Source organism: Chrysochloris asiatica, unplaced genomic scaffold (genome assembly GCF_000296735.1).
Source record: "Chrysochloris asiatica unplaced genomic scaffold, ChrAsi1.0 scaffold00070, whole genome shotgun sequence".
In the NCBI taxonomy this organism is placed as follows: domain Eukaryota; kingdom Metazoa; phylum Chordata; class Mammalia; order Afrosoricida; family Chrysochloridae; genus Chrysochloris; species Chrysochloris asiatica.
The window spans coordinates 2,464,542-2,487,913 of NW_006408588.1; the positions used below are offsets into that span (position 1 = coordinate 2,464,542).

The 23,372-nt window shown below is 36.9% G+C and overlaps 1 pseudogene; it reads right to left on the reverse strand.

The window, feature by feature from the left end:
• LOC102828806 overlaps positions 1-22,426 on the reverse strand; it is a 24,550-nt pseudogene extending 2,124 nt beyond the window's left edge.
• Between the last annotated feature and the right edge of the window lie 946 nt (positions 22,427-23,372).

The window sequence follows — 23,372 nt, forward strand, 5'->3', positions numbered from 1 at the left end:
GTCAAGTGGATATTATCTGCAAGTGTGGGTGTTCTTGTGCAGATGCCCTCTCTTCTTATCCGCTGGATGCTTCACTCTCCAGTCTAGTCCTCTGTGGCTATAGGACCCTCATTTCTTGATAGGACAAAATGAAAATGAGAAGAAAGAGCTGTAAGCATCACTAATAATAAGAATATAGAACACATGGAGTATGAACCAAGGAAATTTTCAAGTTGTCAAAAATGAATTGGACCATATAAAAGTAAACATCCTAGGCATTGATTGGATGAAACAGGCGATAGTAGCCATTTTGATCTGAGATGTGATTACATGGTTTACTATGTCAGGATCTACAAATTGAAAAGAAATGGTATAGCATTCATCATCAAAAAGAACATGTCAAGATCAATCTTAAAGTACGACACTGCCTGTGATAGGATAATATCACTACACCTACATGAAGACCAGTTAATGCTACTATTATTCAAAGTTATATACTAAACACCAAAACCAGTGGTGATGAAATTGAAGAATTCTAGCAACTGAAGAAAATAAAAACAAGCTAGCAAGATGGATTGGCCAACTGGCAGCATTGATAGGCTCAAGCTTGGCAACAGTAGTGAGGTTGGCCCAGGATCAGGCAGTGTTTTGTTCTGCTGTGCATAAGGTTGCTATGGGTCGGTACCAACTCAATGGCACCTAACAACAACAACAACAGCAAAAGACAAAATATGATCTTGAACCCATCCTATCTGAATTTAGAGACCACATCAAGGATATATTTGATGTATTCGATACTAATGTCTGAAGACCAGAAAAACTAGGGAATGATACTAAGAACATCATACATGACGAAAGCAAAAGGTCATTAAAAAGACATGGAAGAAATAAAAGGCCAAAATGGATGTCAAAAGAGAGTCTGAAACTTGGTGTCCAGTGTAGAGATGCTAAAGAGAATGAAAGAAATATGAAAATATAATATCGGAACAGAAAATTTCAAAGGATAGCTCAAAAAGACAAAGTCAAGTATTATAATGAAATGTTCAAAGACCTGGAGTTAGAAAACCAGAAGAACAGAGCATGCTCAGCATTTTTCTAGCTGAAAGAACTGAAGAAAAAATCTAAACCTCTACTTGCATGGGCAAAATATGGAAAGATATTAAAGCATCAAATGAAGATGAAGGTATACACAATGTCACTTTACCAAAAAAGAAATTTCAATGTTCATCCATTTCAAGAAGGAAAAGATCCAAGTTTTACTAAACACATTGAGGGAAAACAAAGCTCCGGGAATTGGTGGAATACAAATTGAAAGCTTTCATCAAACTGAAGCAGCACTGGAGGTGCTCACCCATCTATGTGAAGAAATTTGGAGGAAAGCAACCTGGCCTACTGATAGGAAGAGATCCATATTTATAACCACTCCCACGAGAAGTGACCCAGTGAAGTGCAGAAATCATTGAATTATATCATTAATATAATATGTAAGTACAATTTCATTGAAGAAATTTTAAAAATGGTTATAACAGTACATCAATAGGGAAATGCCAGAAATTCGAGTGAAATTCAGAAGAGTATGTGGAAATAGGGATATCCTTGCTGACACCAGATGAATCTTGGCAAAAAGCAGAGAATACCAGATATATGTTTATTTGTGCTTTATTGAATATGCAAAGGCTTTTGACTTCATAGATCATTTCAAGCTATGGATAACATTGCAAAGAATGCTTACTCCAGAACACTTAACTTTGCTCATGAGGAATCTGTACTTGGACTCAAGAGGCTCTTTTGAATAGAACAAGGGGATACTGATTGGTTTAAAATCAGGAAAGGTATGAGTCAGGCCTGTATTCTTTCATCATACATATTTAATCTGTTTGCTGAGCAAATAATCTGAAAAGCTGAGTTATATGAAAACCATGACATCAGGATGGGAGGAAAACTCATTAACAACCTGTGATATGCAGATAATACAACCTTGCTGGCTGAAAGCCAAGAGGACTTAAAATACTTATTGATGAAGATCAAGACCACAGTATGGATTATACCTCAATGTAAAGAAAACAAGAATCCTTACAACTGGATCAGTAAATAATATCTGATAAATGGAGAAACTATTGAAATTGTCCAAGTTATCATTTGCTTGAGTAAGCAATCAGCACTCATGGAAGCAGAAGTCCTATGTATATGAATGTTGTACAATGAATAATGAAGGACCTGGTGTGGTGCTGTGGGTTAATGCTCCAGACTGCAAAGATGTTTGAACTGCAAGGTTGGCGGTTCAATCTCACCAGCTGGTCCTCGGAAACCCTGTATAGGGTCGCTATGGGTTGGAACCGACTCAACAGCACTTCACAACAACAACAACAATAGAAGAATTGTTGCATTTGAGTTATAGTGTTCTAGAAGAATATTGAAAGTACCATGTATGGCTGCCAGGAGAATAAACATATCTGTACTGGAAGAAATTTGCTAAGAATGATTTTTAGAATAATAGGGCTGGCTTTGCCTCTCATGCTTTGGACGTATTATCAGTCCTTGGAGACCAGTCCTGGGAGAAGGAAATTATACTTGGTGAAGTGGAGGGTCAGTAAAAAAGAAGTCCCCAGATCAGATGGATTGGCACAGTGGAAAATATATTTGTAGAACACTAGTTGTTTAATGTTGTTGAGTTGGTTCTGGCTCATAGTGGTCCTCTGTTTGGTTTCCATGAAGTTGCTGGTGGTTTCGCACTGCCAGGCTTGTGATTAGCAGTCCAGTGCTTATCCTACAGTGTGGTATCCAGACACAAGAAAGCCCCATAGCACTGTCTGTATTTGATAGGCAGTAAAGAAAAGGTTGAAGAATAATTCAAATGGAATGTGGGGAAAAAATGACTCAGAAAAAGGTAGACGAAAGCTCTGGGGTTGGGGTCGCAGGATGGGCTTTATTTCTTCCCCCTTTTTGGAGAATATCAGCAGCAACTATCAGTCTTTTTTCTTTTTTTCTTTTCACATTTGAAGGAGAAAAGATAAAGGGGTGAGGGAGAAACTGTACAGGTCTGAATGCAGATTACTTATTTTTACGTTTATTTTGGCAACATCTCATTCTGGGCTCAGCTTCGTGGGTTTTCTGAAAAAATTTCAGTGAGTTGCTTTTTGTCACACCCTAAAAGCTACTATAATAATGTAACTTTCTGAGAGGTTTTTTGAGTCTTCTATGGAAAACTCAATACACTTAAATAAGTAAATATAGCTTCAAGTGAGAATCACAAATGTCAGTTGCTTTCCTGGGAATGCAGCCTATCTGGAGCGTGTCCTTTCTCAGGTTTTAGTTGCTCAGAGTTTCAGTTATTACTATCCCTCGAGCTTTTAGAGGGCATTGCTGCTTTTGATTACCAGTAAAAGTGAAATGAGAAGTAAATCAGGTTGTCTCCTTAAGCCAATTTCTTCCTGTGACTCTCTAATCTTTCTATTAAATTTGGAAGCTGTGCTTTGTAAATTAAGGAGAAAAAGGACCAGACATGTATAGGACACAGAGAACCAACTTGCCACATAATAGGAAGTTCCTCCTTTGCTGTCTGCGACTCATTTATGCTGCTGTTCTTAGCTGCCAATGACTTGGGTCACTGACTCTTGGTGACCTCATGTACAATGAAACAAAATGCTGCTTGGCCCTTCACCATCCCCATGATCAATTGCAGTTTAGACCATTGTAGTTCCTAGGGTTTCCAATGATTGATTTTCAAAAACAGACAGCAGGCCTTTGTTCTTAGGCCATCCTAGTTTGGAATCTGCACAAACACAAAATTCTGTGTCAGTATCAGAGCATCGACACACAATTCTCCACTAATAGAAGAATCGTGGCTTGTGCGTGAGGTACATCCACAAGGAACCAAACCCAGTTCTCCTGTATGGAAAGAAAGAATCCTTCCACTCTTGAGACATTTATAAGGTAATCTAAAGCATGATTATTAAAATCATGTGTCTTACCTGGGACAGTTTGTAAGCCCTGCAGTAGAATCCTGACACCATCTACTGCCATTTGGAATCTTTGTCATATTTGGCTTTCTTTCACCCTTATTGTTTTCTTTCTGTCTTGCCTACTTTTTTTTCTCCTTAACTCCCTTCTCTCTTGATACATACTGTATTTTGAATTGCATAATAAATATTTCACCAGATATTGCAAAAAGCAATAGGTTATTTTTTCATAGGAAGACTTTGCTAACTATTGTAACAGCATTGCATTTAAATACTTTTGCTTAAAATAAGTCTTTAGATAAATTGCCCTTTTCTGTCTGTCTCTAGTACATTTTGCAATTCCGTTGTTATGACTCTGCAGATGTGTGTATTACATTAATCAAAAATACTCCCTGATAGACTCTCATATTTAGCTCACTTCTGAGAAACAAGTGTTTATTCATGGACCAAGGATATGTTATTCTGGTTTTTATCTCTAACACAGTATTTGGGGCAGATGGCTACATTTCCAGTGTTAAATTGTGTTACAGTCCTCTGGGTAACATCAAGAATGCTGAGTAAATCAACAGGTCTGTAGTATTCTTCTTTCCCTTAAAAAAAGAAAATTGGTAGCTATCAAATGGACCTTTAAAATGATTTTTAATATTTAATGCGTTTCTTTAAGATAAAGTCTCACTTTCTATGTTTGAGTGAATTGTATGTGTTAGAGAAATAAAAGCATCAAGTGCAAGTGCAAGGTCTATTAATTTGAACAAAGTATCCTCTAAGAAGTTACAAATTTCAAATATGTAAATAAGAACAATCATTTCTTCCTTTCACAATTCTTATACATTGATTTTGTAGATGTTATATCACTCCATAATTTTGCATTATCTTTCAGAAGACAAAGGAGCTTTAAATTATATCAATAAAAAAATATTTAAGGTTTTAAAAACTTTTTCTTAGGCTTGAAAAAAAAAAAAAAGGCCCTTGAATTTAGAAATTATTGCTGTTAAGTGGTGTCAGGTCAGTTCTGATTCATTGTGCCTCTGTATAGGGTTTCCGAGGAAAAATTGATGGGCTTGAACCACTGACCTTGCTGTTAACAGTCCAGTGATTATTGCATTCATTCAGATGTCTTTCTTTCTAATGGAGTTCTTCTTGCTTCGGTTTGTTTTGGTTGTCAAACATGGTCAAATAGTTCTTTACAGTTAATTGAAACATCACTGTCTAAAATTTTGTTGTTGTTGTAATGTGTCGTGGTGTCGGTTCCAAGTCAGCAACCCTGTACAGGGTTTTCAAGGCTGTAAATCTTTACGGGAGTAAAAATCCTCATCTTTCTCCCACAGAACAGCTGGTAGTTTCGGACTGCTGACCCTAAGGTTAGCAGTCCAATTCATAACCACTAAGCTACCAGAAAGAACTCTTTACTGTCTAAAATTGATTAGAGGGTTGTTTTTTGTTTTTAATAGTATCTTAAACAAACAAAACAATAGGGAATCTCAATATTATAAGTCAAGGAAAATTTAGGAACTGAGTGCAGAATAGACCATAAATTGCCACTATGTAAGTTCAAATTGAAGCTGAAGTAATTCAAAGCAAGTCCAATAGAGAACAACAAACTAGAATCTTAAATACATTCCTCTTGAATTTAGATATCATCTAAAAAATAGATGTGGTACACTGAACACCAATGACTGTAGACCAGAAGAATTGTGAAGTGATAGCAAAGATATGAAACATACATACGAACCATACGTGAAAAAAGTAAAAGGTCATTGAAAAGATAGACAAGAAAAAAAGACAAAAACTATGTCAGAAGACACTCTGAAACTTTCCCTTGAATGTAGAATAGGTAAAAAAAAACAAAACAAAAAAAAACTGAAGAAATGATAAAGTGAACAAGCTGAACAGAAGATTTCAAAGGGTGGTTCAAGAAAACAAATGAAACGTTACAAAGAAATATGTAAAGAACTGCAGTTAGCAAACCAAAAGAGAAGAACATGTTCGACATCTCTCAAACTAAAATAACCAAAGAAAAAATTCAAGCAATGAGTTGCCATGTTGAAGGATTCCATGGGCAAAAATTTAATGACTGAGAAAATATCAAAAGAAGATGAAAATAATACACAGAAGTATTGTTCCAAAATAATTGGTAAACTTCCAACTATTTCAGAAGGTAGTAAATGATCAAGAGTACTGGACTGAAAGCAGACACATAAACCAGACTGAAGCCTACAGGAATTGACTTCCAATTAACATGCTTCAACAAGCAGAAGTATTAATGGGAACTCTTTTTTGTCTGCGCCAACCATTTTGGATGAGAGCTATTTGACTAGCTTACTGGAAAAGATCCATATTTGTGATCATTCCAAAGATGGGTGATTTAACATAATGCATTGATATAATATGCTCACAAAATTTTGCTGAAGAGAATTTAAAAATGGCTGCAGGCTTACATAGATTGTTGAAATTCATTCTGAATTTCAGCATAGAATCTTGAATGAGAGATTTCACTGCTAAGGTGAGATGAATCTTGGCCTGTAATTGAGGTTACTAGAAAAATATCTATGTTTTATCAATTATGTGAAGGCATTAGATAGTATGGATCATAATAAAGTGTGAATAACATGAAGAATTAGAAAATTCCAGAACACTTCATTGTGGTCATGAGAAATTTGTTCTGGGATCAAGTAACAGTCATTTGAAAAAAACAAGGGAAATTGAGTATTTTAAAATTGGCAAAGGTGTATAATAGGGTTGTATTCTTTCAAAATATATGTTCAATCATTGTGTTAAACAAATATTGTGAGAAGATGTACTACGTGAAGAATGTGGAATCATTATTATTAAGAATTTATTAACATGTGCATATGACAGAACCTTGTTTGTAGAAAGTAAAGAGAATTTGCTGTAAAGAGTAAAGAGAGCACTTAGTGATAAAGATCAAAGAGCAAAGCCTTTGTATGGGTTGCACCTGAACACAAAGAAACAAATATTAACACAAGTGAGCCAATAAACAGCATCATTAAATGAAGAAGAAATGTATATTGTCCATGATTTAATTTCACTCGAATCAATAGTCAACATCCATGGATTCATCAATCAAGAAAGCAAATGATATATGATACTGAACAAATCTACAGCAAAATACCCCCTTTAAAGTTCTAATAATCAAAGATGTCACTTTGATAACTAATATGTTCCTGATAACAAACCATATCTTTGCCTTCTGAAGTAAGTGCAATAAAAAAAGAAGACTAAAGCAGAATTGACACATTTAGTGTTGATGAAGAATACTTAATGCACATACTATGTACTGATGGAAGAACGAACATACCTCTCTTGGAAAATGTATAACCAGAATGTTATATACAAACGACAATGTGGAGACTTTGTTTTGCTTACTTTGGGCATTCCCAGGAAAGACTGGTGGAGAATGATATCATGCTTGGTAAAGTAGAGGTTCAGTGGAAGAGTTGGAGAACCTTACTAAGGTCAACTGACAAAGTGATTGCTACAATTGATGAAGATAAAACTGTAACTGTGAGACTGGCACAAAGCAAACAACAGTTTGTTTTATTATTCATATGGTCACTATGAGTCAGAGCATTCCCAATACCCAAAATAACAAAACAATACAAGAAAATGTATGTGTTTTATTTCTAGTTATTCTTCCTCATATTCCATGATACTATTGTCTAATATTTTAGTTCTATCTTGTCTGTAAACCCTTCTAGAATTTCAGAGATTCTGGCAGCACAGTGATTAAAGTGCTTGGCTGCTAACCATAAGGCTGACTGTTCAAACTCACCATAAAGGTTACAGCCTTGGAAATCCTAGAATCTATTTTACTCGTTTCTGTAAGGTACTGATGAAAGGCAATGGGTTTGGTTGGTGTTAACATTTCCTTTTCTATTACTGTATGTTTATTTTCATTCACCTACCTATTTAACAGTTTATTTGATATTGTTGTCCCCTGCATCATACTTCTTCATTCTTGTGTCTTAGTTCTTCTTCTTGAAGTATAGTATTTGACTCATTGTCTGTGAATAAAAAAATGTTGATTTTTGTTTGACCAAAGCATCTTTAGTTTACTTTCATTCTTTCATAATGGAGAATCTTCAATAAAAAGACTTCTAAGGAGAATTTACTATATTTAATATTAGATCTAAGAGTGAACCAAAGATGGAGGCCAGTTGATGAATAGAAGGCCTTTTATATTATCACCAAAAAAAAAAAAAAAAAAAGGAGAGAGAGAAAAAATAACATGTTGTAAAAATGGAGTCAGAGAATAAGAGAAATGGGGAAGCAAGACTAGCTCAGTAGTTTTATAGGAAGTAGATAGTGTTGGTGAAGAATATGCTCTTGAAATAGTAAAGTCAGCAATTGGAATGCTAAAGAATAAAAGGCAAGTGTTGTTGTTAAGTGCCGTCGAGTCGGTTCCGACCCATAGCGACCCTGTGCAGGGTTTCCGAGGGTGTAAATCTTTACGGGAGTAGAAAGCCTCATCTTTCTCCCGCGGAGCAGCTGGTAGTTTCGAACCGCTGACCTTAAGGTTCGCAGCCCGATTCGTAACCACTACGCTACCAGATAGTGTTGGTGAAGAATATGCTCTTGAAATAATAAAGTCAGCAATTGGAACGCTAAAGAATTAAAGGCTAGTGTAGGACATTATTAAATGCATTATCAACAGTTGACCAACAAATAAATTATACATGCATGCAGAAGTGATAAGGAGTCTGGGTGTGGCGGTGTGAATTAATGTGTTGGACTGCAAATTCGGTTTGAAATGCAAGGTTTATGGTTCAAGCTCACCACCCGCTCCTTGGAAACCCTACACAGGGTCGCTATGGATCAGAACTGACTTGACAGTATATAACAACAACACAGGAGCCCTGGTGTGGTACTATCAGATAAGCACTGGAATGCTAACTGCAAGGTCAGTCATTTAAACCCACCAGCTGCTCTTTAGAAACCCTTTATAGCAGGGGTGGAGACTATCCAGCCCACGGGCCTTATAAGACTGTCAAAATCATTCAGTACGGCCCTGCCAAGGTTTCAGCCATCACATTGTTCTTAAGTGCCATCAAGTCGGTTTTGACTCATAGCAAAACTGTATAGGAATTCTGAGAAAATGCTAATGAGTTTGGTTAGCAATCTAATGCTTTTCACATAGTACCGTATTGTCTTTATTAATTCTCACCAAATGATTTGTTTCCTAGAGGTCTGGGTAAGAGAAGGTGGGTGAAGATCCTGATGGATTATTTGATTCATTAGTGAGTTATTGTTAACAGGATTGTGAGTGTAAACATTTAGAAATGTAATGAAGAATTGGTCTATGTTACTATCCTGCCAGGTTAAAAATGAACCATCTCAGAAGCAGAAGGTGGGGATCTTAGTATCATCAATGACTAGACATGGGTGGAATTTAGCCTTTGGAGCCTGAGGATTCCTGCATAGTAAACCTCCCTGACCCAGTGACAGAAAATAGGTATCAGGTCAGTCTCTGAAAGCACACATTTTTCATCAAGATTATAAACTGCTGCATGGAAAACTGTGCTGCCTACATAACCTTTAACATTATAAGAAACAATGGTAAGCACTGGATTGGGAACCGCAAGGTCAGTGGTTTGAACCAGCCATATACTACATAGGAGAAATGATGAGAGTTTCTGTTCCTGTAGAGATGTACTACCTTGGAAACCCTATAGAGGTTCGCTTTGATTCAGAACCTATTCAGTGACATTTAACAACAACATCAAAGTACAAATCTGAATGATTGGAGAGTGCTCAATACAAAAATAGAAAATTGTAAAATATTAATTCATGGTCTGATAAATTTCTAATATTGAGAGCAGAAGAGAAAGTAATTCACTTGTGCAACATTAGTGATTAGTCAGTTGGCCCATTGCCATTGTGGCTTGATTTTACCTGAGACTTTAATTGCCTTATTTGCAGTAAACTAGCCCAATGCTAATGCCTATCAAAGGGTGAGCATGTAGACTCTCCTTTGTCTCAGTAGCAAATATGGGTAGCATACATAGTTAAATAAGGAGCTCTGGTAGCGCAGTGGTTACGAATCGGGCTGCGAACCTCAAGGTCAGCAGTCGAAACTACCAGCTTGCTCTGTGGGAGAAAGATGAGGCTTTCTGCTCCCATAAAGATTTACATCCTCAGAAACCCTGTTCAGGGTCGCTGTGGGTCAGAACCGACTCGACGGCACTTAAAAAAAAAAAAAAACAGCAACATAGTTAAATATAATTCCTGGCTCAATTTTAGACTCTTATTCTTTTCACCCTCATACATATTAAAGAGATTTAAGTGATGTGTGATACACAATCATTTAAGGTCATGTTGGCCCAAATAATTGATATCTTGACTTGTTCATTAGGTCTTTTTAGAATTTCCTGAATGATATGCTTCCTGGTTTGGGAGCATATTGAGATTGTAGGTGATACTGGACAGCACGGTGTAACTCGTTCACTTGTATGGGTTAGTCAAAGTTTCAGAATTTGCAAAGATATATAATTCAACACAAATAAGACTAGTCATACATTTGCTGTCAGCTCTAGTTAATTCATGATGACCTTACATACAACAGAATTGAATATCGATGTTTGGGCTTCAAAATCATAATCACCAGCTTGGTGAAGTCCATCATTGTGTCTATTATGATAATCCATTTCACAGAGAGTCTGCCTTATTCTTTCTTGCCTTTTATGTCACCAAATATGATGTCCTCCTCCAGGGAATGATATTACCTGGTAACATGACTAACAAAAGCTAGTAGTACAAGGTTCTGTTGTGTTTTATAGGGTTTGCATGGCTAATTTTCAGAAGTAGATCAATAGGATATTCTTCACAATCTTTCTTACTCTGGAAGGTCTACTGTCCAACATGGATGAATCTTCTGGTATTTGAAATACTAATGGCATAGCTACCAGTGTCATAGCAACAGAAAGCCACCATAATATGGCAAACTGACCAAAATTTTTGTTGGTATATGGCCTTGGGTTTATATTCAACTCACAGCTACAGAGTAAAACTGTCCCATAAGGTTTCCAGACTATAATTTGGAGAGGTACAGGTTGCCAGTTCTGTTTTATAGGTAGTTCCTGGGTAGTTTCCAGCTACCAACCTCTTGGTTAGCACCTAAGTGCTAACTATTGCATAATCAGGGCTCCTTCCATTCATGTTGTTGTTGTTGTTAAGTGCTGTCGAGTCCATTCCAACCCATAGAGACCCTGCATAGGGTTTCCAAGGAGCAGCTGGTGAGCTTGAACCACTGACCTTGCAGTTCAAATGACTTTGCATTCTGACACATTAGCCAACAGCACCACACCAGGACTTTATTCATACTAAACTAAAAATTTAATTATCTGTCATTGAGTAGATTCTGACTCATAGAAACTCTATATAGGATTTCTGAGACTATAAATCTATATGGGAGCAGACAGTCTCATCTTTCTAATTCAGAGAAGTGATTTGTGCATTTGAACCACAAACCTTGTGGCTAGCAATCCAACACTGAATCCACAGCCCCACCAAGGTAGTGTGGGAGATTATAAACTGAACTGCTAACCGAAAGGTCAGCAGTTCAAATCTACCAGCAGCTCTGCAGGAGAAAGATAAGACTTTCTGCTCATGTAAAGATTTATAGCTTTGGAAACCGTATACAGGGTCACTATGAGTCAGAACCAACTCTACTTCAAGGCATATAGTCACCACCACCAATATCCGTTGAGAACCTTTAATAGGCAGATGCTGTTCTAAAGACACTAAATAATACATTTAATCCTCCCAACCCTGGGAGATGGTCACTATCGGTATGCAGAATTTTAAATTTGCTCAAAGCTTCTTTGTTTGTAAGTAGAGAATCTGGGAACAAAAGCAATAGAATGCCAAATTGTGCCTTAACCATTACTGCTAACTCTTATTCCACTTATTTCAGGGTTGAATATTTGTGTGCTGTGAGGGGAAGTGTAAAAAGAGGTAAATCTTTCTCCAACATGAAAGATTTTATGCTTTTTCTGCCTTGTCAAAAATGTATAACGCCTTGGTGGTGATGGAAGGTGGAAATGAGAGGGTTAAACTGATGACTATGTTGTATTATGGAAATAGACTTTCTGCTCTGATCCCTGTGCCCCCACTCATCGGACAGTTTGTCACACTTTGGAGACTTGCATGCTGCTGCGACACAGGAAGCTAGGGCACTAAACGCTAACCCACTAGTCCCTCCTAGGAAGCCTTACACAGGATCCTGTGAGTTGGAACTGCCTTGGAAGCAGCAGTCCAGACATCAAATGAAATAGTGTATTAAGTTCTGAATGCTTCTGAATGTTTCAATACCAAAAGCCATATGAATAGCCCTGGGACATTGTCATATATAGCACCAGAAGATGAAAACATTATGAATAACACAAGAATATTTTCAGATATATTGCTGGAAGGTAAGTTCCACACATTGGGAGGCACTTAAAATATGACTGGAGAAGACCTACGTTCTCAAAGTAGAGTTGATCATTATGATGCAAATGGAGTACAGGTTCTGGAACCTTCATTTGCTAATGGGTACAACTGAAATTGAGAATAAACAGCTGCAAATATCCATTAATAAAAAGAGCATGGAATGTACAAAGTTATGAATATAGTAAAATTGGAAGTAGTCAAAAATGAAATGGAATGCATAAAGCTTGATATCCTAGGAAATTATGAGCTGGAATGGACTAGTATTAGCCATTTGCAATCTGACCATCACATGATTTACTATGCCAGAAATTACTAATTTAACAGCAATGACATACCATTCATATTCAAAAAGAACATGTGAAGATCTAGCTCAAATTACAGTATTGTCTATTATAGGATAATAGCCACGTGTCTACAATGAAAATCAATTAATACTACTTTTATAAAAACATATTCACTAACCACTAAAGCCATTGAAGACAAAACTGAAGAATTCTATGAACTTTTTCAGTCTCAAATTGATCAAACATATAATCAAGGTGTGTTGATAATTACTGGTGATTCAAATGCAAAGGTTGGAAACAGAAAAAGATTAAGTAATTGGAAAATATGGCCTTGGTGATAGAAACAATGCTAGAGATCATATGGTAGAATTTAGCAAGGCGAATGACTTAATCATGGCAAATACCTGTTTCAAACAAAATAAAAGGCGATTACACACCAGGAACCTTATGAGATGAAATGCACAAGATCGAATTTGTGAAGAGATAATGGAAAAGCTCAATATTTTTAGTCAAAACAAAGCCGGGTGCCAACTGTACAACAGAACATCAATTGCTCATATGCAAATTCTGGCTGAAGTTGAAGAAAATTAAAACAAGCCATGAGAGATAAAATATGACCTTGAACATATCCCACCTGAATTTAGAACATCTCAAGAACATATTTGATTCATTAAACACAAATGGCTGAAGAAGAGAGGTGGTGTGAGATGACATCTAGAACATTGTACAGGAAGAAAGAAAAAAGGTCATTAAAAAGACAGGAAAGAAAGAAAAGACCAAAATGTATGTCAGAAGACAGTCTGAAACTTGCTCTCCAGCATAATTATACTAACATGAATGGAAGAAATGAAAAGAAAAAGAGAGGAACAGAAAATTTCAAAGGGCAGGCTTGAGAAGACAAAGTCAAGTATTATAAAGAAAGGTGAAAAGACCTGGAGCAAACTGAAAGGAAAGAACACACAGCATTTCTTAAGCTGAAAGAACTGAAGAAAATATTCAGGCCTCTACTTGAAATATTGAAGGAGCTCTGGTAGCGTAGTGGTTACGAATCGGGCTGCGAACCTTAAGGTCAGCGGTTCGAAACTACCAGCCGCTCCGCGGGAGAAAGATGAGGAGTTCTACTCCCGTAAAGATTTACACCCTCGGAAACCCTGTACAGGGTCGCTATGGGTCGGAACCGACTCGACGGCACTTAACAACAACAACAATAGGCAAAATACTGAATAATTACAAAAGCTTAAGAAAATGTTGTCATACTAAAAGAAATTTTCTTTACTAGTTACTAGGGATAGAAGGAAGGAGAGAATAATTCACTGGGTAAAGGGTAGGCACAGCTCAGTGATGGAGAGAACAATATGCAAGAAGGGGAAGGATGGTATATAAGCTGAAGATGGATGGCAGAAGAATATTAAAGATAGGTGAAGACCCAGGGAGGCATGCATTGGCTGAAGGGAATGGAGGTAAATAGTGATATATGTACTAAATTCAAAACATTTTTTTTAAAGGAAGTTTTACACAGAGTCACTGTAACAAACAAAAAAAGGTCAATGTTCCAACATGACCAAGAGCCAATGACACTGAAAGATGTCCTCCAAGGTGCACTGAAGACATTGACAAAGAACAAATCTGTAGGAATTGATGGAATGGAATACAAATGATATCTTTCAACAGATTAATGAAGCACAGGAGGTACTCATCACTGCCAAGAAATTTAGCAGACAGCTACCTGGCTAACTGACTCGAAGAGATACATATTTGTTTCCATTCCAAAGATTGGTGACCCAACAGAATGTGAAAATCATCAAACAAGATCACTAATATTACATGCAAGCACATTTCTGCTGAAGATCATTCAAAAACAGATACTATAGTACATGGACAAGGAATTGCTATAAACTCAAGCCAAATTCAGAAAGAACCAGAACTATGGATGTGAAAGATGACATCAGATGGCTCTTAGATGAAAGCAGAGAATAAAAGCAATATGTTTACTTGTCCTGTATTGACTATATAAAGGTTTTCAACTGTGCTATGGATGGTATTTAGATGAAAAGGTATTCCAGAACTCTTAACTTTCTCATGAAAAATCTGTGCATAAATGAGTAGGCAGTCATTTGAATGGAACAAAGTGATACTGAAGGTCCTAAAATCAGGAAATATGTGTGCCAGGATTATATTATTTCAGTATGCTTATACAATCTGTTTTCTGAGCAAATAATTCTATGTATTGTTATTGTTAAGTACCATGGAGTCAGTTCCAACTCATAGCGACCCTACACAGGGTTTCTGAGGCTGCAAATCTTTACGGGAGCAGAAATCCTCATCTTTCTCCCATGGAACATCTGGTAGTTTCGAACTGCTGACCTTGAGGCTAGCAGCACGATTCATATGCCACCAGGATTGAAGGAAGATTCCTTAAAAACCTGTGATATGCTGATGGTAAAACCTAGCTTGTTGGAAATGAAGAGGACTTCAAATACATAGTGATGAAGATGAATGACCAGAGCTTTCAATATGGGCTGCACCTCAATGTAAAGAAAACAAAAATCCTTACAACTGGACCAATAAATAACATCAGGATGAATGGAGTTGTCATAGACTTCATTTTGCTTGGATCCACAATCAGCGCTCATGGAAGCAGCAGTGAAGAAATCAAATGACCATACCAGCATAAATATCAAAGTTCAAAAAACAGAAATCAACAATGCTGACTGGGCAACTCCTACATTGCCGGTGGGATTGTAAAATGGTTCAACAACTGTGGAAAACGCTGTGGAACTAGAAATGTCCTATGACTCAGCAATCTCTACTTGATATATATTCACAGGAAATAAGAGCTAGGATATGAGTAGATATATATACACTGCTGTTCACTGTAGCACTATTAACAATAGAAAAAAGTTGAAGACAGCCTAAATGCTGCTCTTTGGAAAAACGGATAAACAAAATTTGGTATAGGTACATAATGGAGGACTATGCAATGTTGAAGAATAATGATAGATCTGGAAAACACTTTATAACATGGATGAACCTGGAGGACATTATGCTGAGTAAAATGTTTTAATCACAAAAGGACAAATATTGTATGAGACCACTAGTGTAAAGGAGTCCCGATGTGAGAAGGTTAGCTGTTCAAGCCCCACAGCCACCCCTTGAAAATGCTATACAGGGTCACTATGAGTCAGAACCAACATGAAGGCACTTTACAGCAACAACTATGGTAAAAATCCAAGAATATAGTTTCATGTTAAAAGAAACATTTTTGATGGTTACCAGGGATGGGAGAGAAGGGAAATAATTCCCTGGCTAGAGGGTAGACATGTGCGAAGGGAAGGATAATCTAGAAGAGCAGAAGACTAAAGAAGATAGGTGAACATACAGGGCAAAAGGGGCTTGGAACAACAGTGTTCTCCATATAGATACATGGACAGATGGACAGAGACACAGGCTACATGGGTATGGGATGAAGAGAGGGGTAATTATATATATATATATACTGCACAGACATTGAAGAGTTTGAAACAGGATATCAGTACATGATAACCACAGGGGACAAAAGTTGTATCACGGAGGGGATTAAAATTATTGAGATGAAACAAAGCATATGATTTGTTGAATGTCAAACTGATGATCTTGTCTGTAAATCTTCACTCAATTAACAGTTTAAAAAAAAGCAAATGACATATTAGGCATGTATGCTGCAGAAGACTTCTTTAAAGTGCTCAAGAGCAAATGTATCAGTTTGAAGTTTAAGGTGTGCCTGACCCAAACCATGATATTTTAAATAGCCTCATGTGCATGTAAAAGTTGGACATTAAATAAGAAAGACATGAGAGGAATTGATGAAGCTGAGTTATGGTGCTGGAGAAGAATATCAAAAGTTTTATAGACTGCCAGAAGAACAAATAAATCTCTGCTGCAAGAGATACAGCCAGATGCTCTTTAGAAGAAAGGATGGCAAGACTTCATCTTTCATATTTCAAGCCTATTATCTAGAGGGGTCAGTCTCTGGAGAAGGATATCATATTTGGCAAAGTGGAGGGTCAGCAAAGAAGAGGCTGTCCTCAGAGAGATGGGTTAACAGATTGGCAGCAGCAGTGATCTCTAGTATATGAACAGTTGTGAGGAGGACACGTGACCAGTCAGTGTTTCCGTTCTGTTGGGTACAGGGTTGCTGTGAGTCGAAACCAATCCAACTGCACCTAATGACAACAAATGATGAAACCTTAGTTCTACTCCCTTAGACAGACTTCCTTAGACAAGTTTGTGCGTGCTTTCTGTATTGTGGAATTGTTACTGGGAACAATCGCAGTAGCAGCCATCAGAGGAGTATCTTGCAAAGCATCTGCCACGGATGATTTATACCTCCCACATTAATAATAATTCCTTTTCTCATTGTAAACCTTCAAGGAAATCCATGAGTAATTTCAAATTCAGTTCAGCAGACATGAGGGGCTTATGAAGCATCCCTCTTGTGAACATCCTTGAGGTTTAACCTTGGTAATCAGACTGTGACACTGTTGTAATCACAGGACAGTGAAGCATTTTTCACAGGCCCCTTTGCCCTCGCTGCTAGCTGTTATCTGAAGCTTCGTTTCCTTTTTTTTTTTCCCCCATCATTGGGCTTTCTTGAGGCAGACAATGGCAACTGTACCAACATGTATGATCTTTTAGAGATTTTCAGAACTTCTTCAGTGTATCTTCACCTGAATACACTGTTGATTCTAAACTTCTGAAAAAGATAAATCAAGGCATTGATTGTAACAGCTCCCCTCTGTTTTATCTCCAAATTTCATGACATTTTAGGTTTCAAAGTAATACTATTGATTTCAGAGAGGCAAAAGCATTTTGATACTTGTTTGTTATTGTGTGCCATTAAGCAGGTTCTGACTCATAGCGACCCTGCATAGGATTTCTGAAGTTATCAATCTTTATATAAGCAGAAAGTTGTATTTTACTCTCAGTGATCGAGTTGTTGTTGTTAAGTGCCGTCGAGTCGGTTCCGACCCATAGCGACCCTGTACAGGGTTTCCGAGGGTGTAAATCTTTACGGGAGTAGAAAGCCTCATCTGTCTCCCGCAGAACGGCTGGTAGTTTCGAACCGCTGACCTTAAGGTTCGCAGCCCAATTCGTAACCACTACGCTACCAGAGCTCCTGGATTCAAACTGCCCATCCTGCGGTGAACAGCCCAAGAGTAATCCACTACACCACCACGGCTCTCAATACTGAAATTTAGACAGACTCCTCCTTCACCAAAAGGACATGGATGTTGTATAGAAGATATTTGGTTTTTTAGACAATTTTATATTCATGAGGACAATTGGGAATGCAGAGCCTAAGGCTAACATTGTGGATCGGGAAAACAATGGTATTAGTATTTAATTGCTAATGAAAAGAAATGTCCATAGAGAGATTATTATTAGTTGATCTGTGGTTTGTGTAAATTAAAAATAAATTAGTAGAATCATATTTTCTCATTTATTTTAGGTAGAGTGTTATAACTGCTTGAGTTTGCAAGCTATTTTCTGACAGGTTTTAAAATTACAACTAAATTATACAGATATAGACTGTGTGTTATAAGTAGCAACTTTATTTCCTAGAATTTCCTGAAGGCATTTTCCATAATAACATTTTTTTTAAAGCACACTTTAGTTTCGCATTTTCAATATAATTTTAGTGTAAAACTTTTGCCTGACTAGAGTTCAAAGGATGCGTGTAGTACAAAGTTGTCCAGAAAATGATTAGTTAAGTCACACTTGTTGTTCTTGTTAAGTGCTAGTTAGTGGGTTCTGACTCATACTGACCTGGTTATAGGGTTTCTAAGGAGTGGCTGTTGGGTTTGAACTACTGACCTTGCTGTTGGCAGTCCAGTGCTTATTCAACAGGGCTGTACCAATAGATAACAATAAAGTCTCAGAAGTGGAACGTCTTAGTTTGTTTACCTGTTTGTCTATACTTTGAAAAACTCAAGTAATTTATGTGGAGTTTAGCAACACTACAGCTAATATGAAACTGATTTCATAAGCTTTGTTATTGTAGAAAGTAAACTGAAAAAAATGGGGAAAACTGTACACACAAGCCTATTTCATACTTGTCTTGAAGTGCCGTTGAGTCATTTCTGACTCGTAACAACCATTTATATGCTTTCCAGTGAGCAACTGGTGTATTTGAACTGCCAATCTTGTGGTTTAAACCAACATTTGGTCCAGTGCTTTATCCCAGGATTTCACATTTGATACTAATCCTATAAATATAATTTGCTAGATAAATGAAAGCAAAGAAGTATACACAATATTGACAGCTACTATGGAGCTCTGGTAGCGTAGTGGTTATGAATCGGGCTGCGAACCTTAAGGTCAGCAGTTCGAAACTACCAGCCGCTCCGCGGGAGCAAGATGAGGCTTTCTACTCCCGTAAAGATTTACACCCTTGGAAACCCTGAACAGGGTCACTATGGGTCGGAATCGACTCGACGGCACTTCACAATCAAAAAAAATCAAAATGGGTGGGAATATTTTAAAATCATTTTTAAACAATTGTTAAGGCTTTTTCAAACTCTGTAATGATATATAAGGAGCTCTGGTAGCGTAGTGGTTACGAATCGGGCTGCTAACCTCAGGGTCAGCAGTACGAAACTGCCAGCTGTTCTGCGGGAGAAAGATGAGGCTTTCTGCTCCAGTAAATATTTACAGCCTCGGAAACCCTGTACAAGGTCACTATGAGTTGGAACCAACTCCACGGCACATTACCACCACCATAATGATATATGTTATATTAATAGCACTTTATATGTTCTACTTTAGAATGAGCCTGATTTCCCCATTTTCAATATTGGAATATAAAAAAAAATATATATTTTTGGTCAATTTAAATAACACTAGCATTAAAAAGGCAGATAAAATAGGCGATTGTCCATACTTAAAATAACATATAAACATGGCATCACTTGGATAATTTTAGTATTCCTTCAAATCATAGAACCATTTCTTCAAATTGTTAAATTGAATCATAGTGTATTCATCAATACTAGACCGACTTTCTGAGTTCAATATTACTGTTGTTTGAAATCTTGCTGTGGCACTGTAGGATGATCAGTGAACTGCTAACCTCAAGGTGGGCGCTTCAAACCTACCAGTCGTTTCTCAGAAATCCTATACAGGGTCACTATGAATCAGAACTGACCTTGACCGCACTTAACAACACTGTCACTGTTATTCGGAGCACAATCTCTTTAACGTAATTAAAGAGAATTACTAGAAATTGTAATTGTTTAGATACAAGACTGTAAAAGTGTGTGTATTATCAGGAGGGAACAGCCCCGGGAGAAGGATACCATGATTGGTAGACCCTTAACTAGTTGGATTGACACAGTGGCAGCAGGAATGGGCTCATGTGTAGCAAACTTTGTAAGATTGGTGAGGGGCAGGTAGTGTTTTGTTCTGTTGCTTGTAGGGTTACTATGGGTTGGAACTGACTCAACAGCACCTAACAACTGCATGATGCTGCTACTGTGAATTTTTGTCCTAATGAAACACAAAACCAAAAGCACAGCTCTTTACAGGATATCATTACATTATTCCCATTCACCATGTAGATTTGTGATCTGCACAATGGGGACCTTAATTGAACTTATTTGTAAAGTCTATCAAAATGATGTGATTAAATTGGTATTTAAGACATACTGACAGGAGACACCAATCCCTGGAGAAGGATATCATGTTTGGGAAAATAGAGGGTCAGAGAAAAAGAGGAAGAGACCCGAACTAGATAGATTGGTACAGTGGCATTAGAGATGGGCTCCAATGTAGCATTGAGTGTGAAGTTGGTACAGGCCCTGGCATTGTTTAGTTCTGTGATGCATAGGGTCACTGTAAGTCGGCATTGATTCAATGGCACCTAACAACAATAACATCAATACATGAAGGTAGATTAAAAAAAATATTGCTATTAGAGTTTCAGTTCATATACACACAAGTTCATCCCAAATAAAACATGTTTACAATGTCTCTGTCATCAGTGATTGGCTGCAGATAAGTGTTCTTTGTAATACACTTGCCTTAATCTATTTAGGGTGTCTTCAAAACAGGATCCATATGTGCCATAGAAAAATCTATTTTTAAGTGAGGGGTAATATCTCATTTTTAACTTAGTTCAAGTGGGTATCTTCCTAAATGACTGAGGCTTGCAACATGTTTATGGGACTGCTGTCCATGTTAAAAAAAAAAAGTTTTTAGCTGGATTGAGCATTTTAAGGAAGGTTAGGAATACATCAAAGATGAATTCAAGGCAGAGAGGTCAGCTCATAAGATTTTGGTCTCAGACAAGGTTACGGTGATTGTTTTGTGAGGTTCCAAAGAGATCTTAATAGATTTTCTTGAAGGACACATCACAATCACTAGAGCTTATTATGAAGAAGTTTTAGGAAAATTGAAAACCACATTAGTGTGAAAGAGGTCAGAATAGTTGTGTGATGGGATTTTTTTTTTTCTTCATCACAACAGTGCACCTGATCATTTTGGGAGCATAGTATGGGCTTTCCCATGAGAATTTCATTGGGAAACCTTGCCTCACCTACCCTCTAGCCTTGATCTTACTCTTACAAAATTTTTATTGTTCCTAGAACACAAAGAACATATAATAGTAACATGATTTGAGTCCTTTGAGGATGCTCAAACTGCCTTTTTGACATGGTATAAACTTGAGTGCAAAATTACTCAAAAAAGAGTTAGATATGGAAACAATGACTTCAAAAGTGTATATTGTTGTTTTTAACTGTCATTGAGTTAGTTCTGTCTCATACCAATCAAGGGATAAAGGATATGTGAAGACCAATTGTTTCACATTTTATATTTTTATTTAATAAATGTTTCTGTGTTTTTGTGCAGTTCAGGTCTGACACTGTAGGATTAGTTCTAGACTTGTATATCTTGGCATTTTTTTCACAATGACATTTTCTATTCAACACAACTATTAAGAATTTTGCTGAAAAGGTGCAATGACAGTTGGATGTTTTGCAAAAGAACAGCAATAATGGGTGTACAACTTCAAGAATATAACAGTGTCAGTGAAATATATATGCACAAATTATTTTGTTGGTCCCAAATTCGTTATGTTCATTTTCATTACAATTTGACAAAAAGTTATTTATGAAAAATGAGTTAAGATAGATAAATAGATACAGAGAAGAGTGTTACATGTGTGTTAACATCTAAAAGAGTGTTATATGTGTGTTAACATCGAAAAGAAGGGATGTACCAAGAGACACCCAGTATTCATTGAGGACACCTACAGTTCATACGGTATATAACATACACCCAGCACTAAGACACTAAATATTGGTGATGCATTAAATATGCAAGAGTCCTAAGTTGTTGTTGTTGTTAAGTACTGTTGAATAAGGAGTAGGTTGCATCTTATAGTGATTCTATATAGGGATTCTGAGAAGTAGCTTGGTGAGTGTGAACCACCAACCTGTTGTTCAAACTAACCTTGCAGTCTGAGGTTCACACCTGCAACACCCCATGCATAAGAGGCACCCAATATTCAGTAGGTCTTTAGTTGACTTTCTATTGGTGATACCCATTTTAGTGCCTAGTGCTATTTCTCCAAAAAACCCTCAGGGTTTACAAAGCATTGTAATTGGCCAGCAATAGCTATGGCCATACAAAATTGTTCTTCCATACCTGAAGTGGACCAACAGTGTGTAGTCTCAACTTATGTTCATACTTCTGACAAACAGGATACTTGAGCATTGTGTATCTGAGGATTCTGGCAGTATGACCTTTCTGTTTATGATTTTACATATGTTCATTTATTCTTTCTCTTAATCCCTATTATCTATATTTGTGATTTTTTTTTTTTTTAAGGTGCAGTCTTGAGTGAAGTTAAATATATCTATTTTTATTATGGTAAACACGTGCATAAGATAACAATTATAATTTCAATGTAAAATTTAGTGACACTATTACTTTTATAATCTTGAGCAACCATACTTATTATTCACTTCCAAATTTTTCCACCACCCATGACAATAGCTCAGTGACCTTCAGATTAAGAATCTCTCCTTCCCTATCCCTCCCATCCTTCTTGTTTTGGTAAGTACTGTCAAGTAGGTTCTGACTCATCGGACCCTGTGTAGGGTTTTCAAGGAGTGGTTAGCAGTAACCATACATTTACTTGATTTCTACATTTGCCTATTTAAAATATTTCACTATACTTACTAAATCTGTATTTTGAGCATATAATCCAAGAAGCTGGATCATATGAAGAAAAATGTGACATCAGAATTGAAGGAAAACTCATTAGCAACATCTGATGTACAGATGATACAACCATGGTTGCTGAAAGAACAGAGGATTTAAAATGCTTACTGATGACAATCAAAGATCATGACCTTCAATATGGATTGCACCTTAAAATAAAGAAAAGAAACTCCTCACACTGGACCAATAAATAATATCATAATATATGTAGAAAAGACTGAAGCTTTCAAAGACTTCATTTTGCTGAGATCTACAATGAACACTTATGGTAGAAGTCAAAAAGTCAAACAATGCATTCATTGCCTTAGGCAAATCTGCTGCAGGCCTATTTAAATAGTTAAAGAGCAAATATATCAGTTTGAGGCCTAAGGTTTGCCTGACCAAAGCAATGATATTTTTCATCTCTTTATATGTATATGGAACGTCCTGACACATG